Here is a 10,507-nt window from a genome sequence, read left to right on the forward strand (position 1 = left end):
TCTGTCTGTCTCTGCATCTCTCTCTCTCTCTCTCTCTCTCTCTCTCTCTCTCTCTCTCTGTGTGTGTGTGTGTGTGTGTGTGTGTGTGTGTGTGTAAGTGATGAATTCACAAGTTTCAGTGAACTGGCAAGCTCAGTGCCCTGTATAATTTGGTTTTGTAAGGCACTAATTGAAGTGAAAATGTGGCTAAAATACTTCATGTAACATAATAACTGTTGATTGCCAGATAGTTTTGGTAAACAGTTGGCAAATTTTAACTCCCAACAGCTGTCACTATATATTTAGAGTAAATGTTAATTTAAGAATATTAACCTCGTGAGTGTTTCTGTAAACAAAGCTCCAGCTATTTTCAAAGGTTACAGAGACTGAGTATTTTTAGCCAAACCTAGGGCAGCTTGGCCCTCACTGTTTCTGAATTCTTCCGCTTTACACTTGAAAGGCTTCGATCTTAAATGCCTTGCTGAGGTTCCCTTGGGAATGCAAATAGCAAGGACGCACGTGTGTGTGTGTGTTGGAGGCCAGAGAATAAACTGATAGTATTGCTAGAGATGAGTTTTGCTCAGAGATGGAGGGAGGGAAGGAGGGAGGAAGGGAGGGAGGGAGGGAGGGAGAGGGAGAGGGAGGGGAGGGGAGAGAGAGAGAGAGAGAGAGAGAGAGAGAGAGAGAGAGAGAGAGAGAGAGAGAATATTTTCATCCAAGTCCCACCGTTTGCTAAATAAAGTCGTTTTTTTAGCCCAGTTCCAGTCTGAAACCCCCTGCTTCCAACAATCCTTAGCGCGGCTGTTTTTGTCCTGTTTGAACTACTCACTTCCAAGTAAGATTTGCATGACAGATCGCAAACTCTTGTACAAACAGCGAAACAATTGCATCAAGAATCAAACTGAGTCTCACATGCATGCAGCCTAGTGCAGGACTTGGCTACAGGCATGCTTGCCGGGAGTTGATAGAAAGCCATTTTAATTTTGAACACGCGAGAAAAACTCAGTGAAAGTTCCAACCACACACAAACGCCTACCTGCTACCCGCCTGGGCTCCAGCCCCACGCATTCGGCAGCGTGGTGGCAGTTCCGCGCCAAACGCTTCTACCTTCCCAAAAATGTGTGTGGGCGCAAGCCCGGACGAAACTTCAAATCCAGGAAAATGGATTACCCGCGCAGATCAAAGGCAGGCGAGCTGGGAGATGGAGTGCCTGTAATCTGATCTCCGATCAGTTGCTGCGCATCAAAGCCAAGGCTGAATGAACTTACTCACTATGCACGCAGATCTAGAAAGTTCACCACCCTCGGGTTCTTACCCGGGCTCCCGTCTCCCAGGCCACACGTTCTTTTGTTAAACGTGGGCCACGTTGTTCTGCCTCGGCTCTGGAGAGCAGGCTCTCCCCCGCCTGGGCTGAGCCGCTGGATCCGCAGCTTTCTCTCGCGGTGCCCCAGCGGGGCTGCCTAGTGCCAGCGGGCTGTGCCGCATCCCTTTCATCTCGCTGAGTGGCAGCTCCCATGACATCATGCCGTGCCGTGGGGCTGGTCGGGAAAAGCCAGCCAGACTGATTTCTAGTCGCGTTGGTCTGTGCCTCGCCCGCGACAGCCCTGCACTGTGTCTTTTGGCAGGGAGGGACACATCAGGACTGCTACCGCTGTGCTCCAGGCCCGCAAGGTCCTGGACCCGTGCGAGTTCCTGAAGATAGCATAGGACTGCTGCCTGTCGCAAAAAGCACGAAGACCCGCCGGTTCAGGGTGTCCGAAACGCAGCAGAGCTCCACAGCAGTGTTTAATTACGCTGTTTCTCCGAACACCTGCCTTCCACAGCCCGGGTCACAGGCAAACGTTTTAAAAGCTTGATCCCCAAAGCCCCCCCACACACACACACACACTGTGACAGTCTTTAAGAATTAGTTAAATGTCTTTTCCTGGTGAAATGAATTATTACAGATGGTGTCAGTCAAGTAGTGGAGTTCATTAAGTAGTGAAAGCGCATGCTACAATTTATCAGGAGACTACCGCATGCTCACAGGACACCTGGGTCAGAAGCCTCTTAATCTAAATTTGGGGTCCTTAAAAAACAAAACAAAACAAAAAACATCCGTTTTAAGGATGCTTCCTTCTTAGACATAATTCATGGACAGCTCGTGAGAACTGGAAAATTCACAAAGCAGTTAGAAGAAAGCATTTGCTTGCGGCCACTCCACAGCTTCCATCTCAGTCAAGGCCCACAGTTTGGCCCCGACTAAGAAATCGCCATCTCGTTGTCCATATTGTAAAATGAAACTCATTGCCCTTTATTTAGAATACCCACAATGGTGGATAAAACACTGCAGTGGGAATGTGGCAGGTTTCTGAACCTGGAAGGGTTTATTCTCGGAGAAAGAGTTCCATGTTATGGTGGAAATGCGACAGCTTGCAGGACAGTGAAAACTCTTTTGTGGCAGCTCAGAGGACAATAGAATGTACTTCCTTCCCATGACTCCCTTCTCTTATCAGTAGCATCTCATTTTTCCTGGTGTGATATTTGAAAATAGTCTATAATCTGTCTATCTCCAGACATCTCTGATTCCTGGGCAAATCTTGGTAACAAAATACTTGGGATGGACATCATGTGACTTCGGCATAGCATTTAAATAGGTCTCTTTAGTATACAATATTTTTTTCCCAGTTGTGGCTGGGGCTGGACCCCAGGGCCTGCTTATGCTAGGTAAGCCCTTTAGCTCAGAGCCCCAGTCCATATTCATCTCTGATACAAGTTCACTAAGACATACAGAGCTCACATTATCTATCTATCTATCTATCTATCTATCTATCTATCTATCTATCTATCTATATTAGACAGTGTCTCCAGTATCCTGTGCTGGCCTAAAACTTGCTGTTTAGTCAAAGATGGCTTTAAACTCTTTATCGTCCTAAATGATGGGAATATAGGCATACACTTACACAAAGTTTATGTGGTTATAGGTGCTGAACCTAGGACTTCATGCATATTAGACAGATACTCTACCAATTGAACCATGTACCTGACACCACACCCTTGAACAAGCAGGTATACCTCTGCGTGCCACCCTGAGACACCTATACCTACACAGCTCCTGAGACTCATGAAAACAGGGACAAACTATCACCAAGAAGGCCAAGGCTGACTCTTATCTGAGGTTACCCAGCTGTCCAATGGCATGGGGTCAATATCCACAGCTGCACTGGGTACGCTGTTGCTGTGGGATAGTCTTTCTGTATGCGGTGAATATGTGTTGCTCTCATTGGTTGATAAATAAAGCTGCTTTGGCCTATGACAAGGCAGGATAGAGCCAGGTGGAAAATCCAAGCAGAGAGACAGGAGAAGAAGGGTGGAGTCTGAGAGACGCCAGCCAGCCATTGAGCAAGCAAGACATGTAGAAAATGAGATAGCAAGCAAGACATGTAGAAAATGAGGTAACAAACCATGAACCACGTGGCAAAGCATAGATAAGAAATATGGGTTAATTTAAATGTTGAGCTAGCTAATAATAAGCCTGAGCCATCAGCCAAACATTTATAATTAATATTAAGCATCTGAGTGATTATTTGGAAATGGCCGTAGGATGGGGCAGGACAAAAAGCCTCCATTTACATGTTGTTCTCTGTACACCATCACAGCAAATGGAAACAGTTCAGTGTTCTTACCAGTAGGTGAGCAGGAGGATCAAAGGTCTCAAAGTTTACCACCCATGGGAAATGGGCAAGGGTTGGATTCAGATGTTTATATTCCTAAAAACTTCCAGAAGGCATCTAGAAGCAACAGTTCAATGGACAATCATGCCAATCAAACTAGCTCTACACAAATCTCACAAAACAATACTGGCTGTGCAAACATCTTTGCTGTTATGCCCTGTGCACTCAGAATTGTTTTCTGTTGGTCTTTGTGAGATGAGAGCTATCCCTGTGGGAAATGAAAGAGGCCTGAAGTCAGAGCCTCATCTCTCCCCAGATGCAGAGTGTGGCTAAAGGCTGGTCTCCAAGGAAGAATGACCTCTTGACCTGAAGCTTGTCTGCACTTTGCTCAACTAACTGAACTCCCTGAATTGCAATCCTGAACAGCATTGTAAAGTGCTTGACTGGGAGGCTCTTGCCCAGCCAAGAGGCACAGAAGAGGGCCAGAAGATGTCTCAGCCAGTCAAGGAACTTGCTGTCAAGTCAGATGACCCAGGACCCACAAATGATCCTCTGACCTCACTTGCACACATGCAAAATAAATGAATAAAAACGATAAATTTTAAAAATTAAAAGGAAAGAGATAAGTGAAATAAAATTAGATGCTCTGTGACAAGAAAAATGTCACTATACTTGACATGCAGTCATGTGTCGTGTAACCATGGGGATTTCTTCTGAGAAATATGTCATGCAAACATCAGAATGTGTTACACAAATCTAGATGGTGTCTGAAGGGACTCTAGTTGGCCTAAGCATGGCAAACATGGCTCTGGCAGGTCCTCCCTTTACCTTATTCCCTTTGCCTTGTTAAAAACCATTTGAGGTTTAGTTTACATTCTGTAACACAAAACAAAAACAAAAAACCCAGAAACAGATATTGGGGTTCAAGCTTCAAACTGAAGATCAGAAAGGCAAAGCAGCCAGCCACTAGCACTTAACCTCTACCTCCAACTGAAAGGTGATCCTTGCTCCACCAAACCTCAGACTGCTATGCTCTCCTCAACATGGCTGGAGAATGAATGCCAACTCTGAGACACCCCATTCCAGTCTTAAATGCCTCCCTAATGCTGGGATTAAGGGCTGTGATCCCAGGTGCTGGAATAAAGGCATGAGCTATTAGTCTTCTTTCTTGTGTAGGCCTTGGTGGCCTTGAACTAACAGAGATCCTTCTACCTCTTAATCCTGAGTCCTGGGATTAAAGGTGTGTATCACTTCCTCCTAGCTTCTGGCTGCTGGGATTAAAGGTGTGTACCACTACTGCCTGATCTCTATGGCTTGAGGCTGACTTTGCTTTCTGAATCCTCAGGCAAGCTTTAATAAATCATAAATAATATATCACCACAACATTCCTCAAGTTAGCCATCAATGTCTATTCCCTTATTTGACAATTTATCCCACCTGAGGGTGACCACCAAGGTTCAGCTATCAAAGTATTGAAGTCCAGGAATCAAAAGCCCCCTTTGGCTACCCTAATCTACACGCCCAATCAAAACAAACCAACTCAGCCTAACACAGGGGTTCCTGTATTCCCTTTATAAACTGCCATTGTCATATGGTTCACATTTGTCTCCTCTCTCTCCAGAGGCAGTCCTTAGTCCCCCTGGGGCAAATATCCCTTCTCCCTCTCCCTGATTCCTTTCCCTTCTCCCTTGTCTTCTATCTCTATGAGATTCTAAATTCCAACCTCACACTTGCTGTCCCTGGTTGACCATACTGTCATTCTGGCACAATGCTGTTTTAGGAACAGCTAGTCACAGTGTTTTATCATTGACTCCTAATATCTTGTCACAACATAAATGGTACCTCTTACTCTCTTTACAAAGTTGCACTTTCGTCACTTGAAAATGCAAATAGGAGAGTGTCATAGTTAGGGTTTCTATTGCTGTGAAGAGACACCATGACCACAGCATTTGTTTGTTTGTTTGTTTGTTTGTTTTTCTGAGACAGTTTCTTTCTGTGTAGCCCTTGAATGTCCTGCAACTTGCTCTATTGACCATCAAGCGGCCTGGAACTTAGTGAGATCCTCCTGTCTCTGCATCCTAAGTGCTGGGATTAAAGGCATGCACCACCATTGTCTGGTGATGGCAATTCTTATAAGGAAAAGCATTTAACTGGGGCTGGTTTACAGTTTCAGAGGTTTAGTCCATTATTCGAATGTCAAGACGCATGGAGACATGCAGGCAGACATGGTCCTAGAGGAGAAGCTGAAAGTTCTACACCTTGATCTGCAGACAGCAGTCAGAGAACTGACCTGAGGTTCTGAGACCTCACACGCCCACCCTCACAGTGACACACTTCCTCCAACAAGACCACACCTACTCTAGCAAGCCCACACCTTCTAATAGTGCCACTCCCTATGGGCCAAGAATTCAAACACATGAGTCTATGGGGATCATTTCTATTCAAACCACCACAGAGAGACAGCCCTCTGATCCAGTGGAGAGTTAGGCACAGTTCCGTAGAATTATGACTGAGGAGTCATCTGGCCACTGTCTATACTAATGAAGAAACAGCTTTATGAAAAAGCTTGTTGGGGAGTCTCACCACGCCCCTCAGTTGCCACTAATTTTCCCATCACCTGGAACATTCTTCCTTAGTTTCTTTATTCCTCTTGGTTTCTTTTCTTGCAGATTCATCTTCCTCCTCATCCTTCTCTTCCTTCCTTTGAGACAAAATTTTCTATGTATCCCAGGCTAGCCTCAAACTCATGGTCCTCCTGCCACAAAGCCTCTATTAGTTTTGCTTTGTTTTCTGTTGGAGTGATAAAATACTCTGACTAAAAGCATCTTGGGGAGGAAAGAGAAAAGGGTTTATTTTAGTTTAAGTCTCCAGGTCATAGCCTATCACTGAGGAAAGTCATGGCAAGAATTCATCAGAAACCATGAAAGAAAGCTGCTTTTTGGCTTGCTCTCTGACTCGTTTCAGTTAATTCTCTTCTACAGCCCAGACCCACCTTCCTAGGAATGTTGCTGTCTGCAGTGGGCTGGCCCTTCCCCCATCAATCATCAACCAAGCAATGTCTCAGTCATGGCCACAGGGCCATGACTCTCTTGACTCTAGATCCAGTCAAGTAGACAGTACAAAAATGAGCAGCACAGCCTTCCAAGTGTGGGAATTACATCTCCTTTGCTCCAACCTGGAGCCCAGAACAACCAAGGAACTCTACTGTTCCATGATTTTGTCTTCTCCAGGATATTGATGGATAGAAGTTATGAGGAGCAGATGAAATCCTGAGTGGAAATGTGTCATTGACATAAGCACAGCCTATGCCTCAGACCCACAGAAATGGCAAAGCCTTCCTCTGGTCCAAATACTGGTGTGGAGGAAATATTGACCTTTATCTAAAACCAGTGTATGTACAGCCTTCCTGGGGCTATGCCCAGTATTGGCCAAAGTATTCAGAAAGTGTCAACCCAGCTTCCTCCAGGATGTTTATGGTCTGACTCTGCTCCCTTGCAGACAGCTCCCAATGAGACTAGCTAGCCCACCTCCTTGTGCTGCACATAATATAGGAGCCATGTCTCCCAACTGCATAGTAGATATCCTCCATCAGACGGTGAACAGCTCATCCAATTCCAGCTTTTTTTGTATACGCATCTGCCATTTCTTCAGTATGTCATTTATTCTTTCCCAACTTGCCCCAGTCAGGTTTCCAGGTCCTAGCCATGCTAGACATGGCAGTATGTGCCCTTTCTGTGTGTCTATTCCACATATCGGGGTACATTTAAGATTCCTCGTGATAGGAGGTAGATGTGGTGCTGGAGAAATAGCTGAGAGTTCTACACCTGGATCCACAGACAGCAGGGTAAATCCTTTGTCCTTTTCAGTTTTGGAGGGTTTTGTTTTATATAGAATGTTAGTTCCATGATTTTGTCATGCTTTATTTGCACCTTGCATTCCAGTCTCTGCTTGTGTCTTTGTCCTTTTTCCCTCAGCAGGAAAATGTTTCCGTGTTGTGATCATCTGCCTAGATCTGATTTGACTGAATTTTTAGACAGGGTCTCTCTGTATAGTATCAGTTGGCCTGGAACTCATGCTCCTCCTGCCTCAGCCTCCTGAATTCTGAGATTACAGGTATGCCCAACATGATGCCTGTTTTCTTTTATCTTTGGTTGATTTTCTGCTGTTTGAGAGTGACATGCCAAGGTATGATGTTCGCAGTGCTTGGTACCTGGCAGATATCCCCTGAACTTCCTGGATCTATAACTTGAAGGTTTTTGTTAATTGTGAAAAGTTATCAGCCTTGACTACTTAAGATTTGGGGGTTTTATTTTGTTTGTTGTTTTTAACTCTCTCTCTCTCTCTCTCTCTCTCTCTCTCTCTCTCTCTCTCTCTCTGTGTGTGTGTGTGTGTGTGTGTGTGTGTGTGTCGTGTGTGACACCCAATGTGGGTACTTGGGAACAGAATTCCCATCCTCCAAAAGAGCAGCAACGGCTCTTAATAAGCCATCTTCCCAGTTTCCACTACTATTTTAAATGTTTCTTTTGCCATTTTTCTCCTTTAAAAGCCCCATCACTAATTTGTCACAACTTGAGTGGTTGTTTTACACCATGAAACTTGTGTTTGCAGAAGTCTGGTTCCGATGCTACTATGTCTCTTTCCGACTATTTCTTTCCTGCCCTTTAGTATGCCTTGTGATTTCAATCCATCAACTAATTAATTGCTGAAAGTGGGTCACAATGTGTGAGGTGATGGGAAGGGAGGTGAGGGGGCTTTTCGTGCAGAATCTGTGTTTAGTGTTTTCTATGGTTTCTTCCCATCCCTGCATGTTTTCTCCCCCTGTAGCCCTGGCATCCCCAGGAACTCCTTCCACAATCTTGCAGCTTTCTTGTGTAACCCACTGATGCTTTCCTAATGCCTTTGATGTGGTGGGAAGCTTCCTGTGTTTTACTGTGAGAGCTCAGGTGTCAGCCGGCCCACATCCCCGAACTGTGAATTCCAGAAGTACTTTTGGAGATGTTAGGAAAGGCTTCCTGAGAGGTGGGAATGGCAGGAGTGGGAGGGCTGTGCTTCTTCCTTTGGGACAGTAAAGCTGGGGTAAGACAGTATTCTCTGGAGGCAGGAGGGGTGACAGAGAATATCTAGTCCATAGTTCAGAAGTTTGCCTCTCTCTCTCTCTGTCTGTCTCTGTCTGTCTCTGTCTCTCTCTCTCTGTCTGTCTGTCTGTCTCTCTCTCTCTCTCTCTCTCTCTCTCTCTCTGTCTCTCTGTCTCTCTTTCTGTCTCCAAAATGCAAAGGGTTTCCCCTTGTCTCCTTGTGGGGCTTTTTCTGGAGGTAAAACCCAAGAAGGTGTGATGGTCTTCCTGAGACTGGTCCTCCAAGGGTCTCTAACACACAGGAGTCTACACACAGCTTCTGGAAGTCACCCAAGTCATAGTTTAGGTGTTCCTCAGACTTCCTGGCTCTGATGACATCTGCCTCAGTTAAGCTGATGTGGCCACAAAGCTATATTCGCATAGATTACCAGACTGGGGAAACAGGTTTGCCCTGTGAACTCGTTTCTCCGTCCATTGGTGGATCTAGAAAAGTCACTGACTTTCAGCTTTCTGTTTTGTGTTGTGGGTTGGAGTGATGCATCCCCAAGCTCTCCGCACATAGATGTGGGAACCAGAAGTCCTTTGAACACCACAGTGCTTCCACAATCATCACTGTTACCCAATAACACTTTTCATTTTAGTATGTGTTTCATGTGTAGTTTTATCATTTCCTGGTCATCAACAATCAGTTTGAATCTGTTTGTATAGAAACTGTGAGCAAATACTGGGAATTGTGTTGTTTCAAGTTCCAATTTGTTGTGGCTCACTCTGTGACCTTAATAATGCGTGATTATCTGTGAATAAAGTGCTTGCTCTGTGGACGTGAGGACAACAGCTCAGAACTAGCATAAATAGCTTAGAAGGTAGGGGTGGGAGATCCCTGCAGCAAACTGGCTTGCCTATCAACCTGAATGGGTGAACTGGGCTTTCAACTGAGAGACTAACATGAAGAATGGTGTTAGAAACATTCAATGTCAACTTCATGCCTCCATGTTCACATTCAGACACACATGCTCTGTTCATCTGAGCATACATACATATGTGCATGCAATACACACACATACACACACACACACACACACTTCATTGTACCACAGGTCTAATTAAAAGGACTATTGCTTTGTCAATAGAGCAGTACAATCTGTTTCACTCATGCCTGGGCTAGGATTTTTTTCATTGTAATTATTTGTTTTTATCTGTATGGACATTTTGCTTGAATGAATTTTTGTGCACCACATGTATACAGTGTCTTTAGAGTCCAGAGGAGGACATCATCCCCTGGGATAAGTTACAAGCAGGTGTGAGCCATCAGGAGGGTACTGGGAATTGAACCTGGTTCTTCTGGAAGAGCAGCCAGTACTCTTAACCACTGAGCTATCTCTTTAGCCTCTAGGATTTACTTTTTTAAAACTTTTCTTTTAATTTATTTTTAGAATGTATCTTAAAGCTTTGTCTTTCTGTGTTGTTCATACTGGACTTGAATCCCCAGACTCACCCAAGCCTCCTTTAGGCCCAGTCTCCCAAGTAGCTGATACTACAGGCATGAGCCACTGTGCCCAGCTACAGTTCTTGACTTTTGTGACCTAGCATTTATTTTATGTTGTCTGCTACAGCACCGTTAACTTCAACTCTTACATGTCCCTTGTGTAAACTTAGAAGCGAGAGTCAATTAACTATAATTACAAGGCACTAAAGCAGCTAGTGGTTTAGATAATCTGCTACCTTCAGGAAGTTCTGAGGTCAGTAGCTAGCTATAATTAGTGATTCCAACAACAAAAAAGATGAAGCCTATGTTCTGTCA

The sequence above is a fragment of the Cricetulus griseus genome (assembly GCF_003668045.3).
Source record: "Cricetulus griseus strain 17A/GY chromosome 1 unlocalized genomic scaffold, alternate assembly CriGri-PICRH-1.0 chr1_1, whole genome shotgun sequence".
Classification (NCBI taxonomy): domain Eukaryota; kingdom Metazoa; phylum Chordata; class Mammalia; order Rodentia; family Cricetidae; genus Cricetulus; species Cricetulus griseus.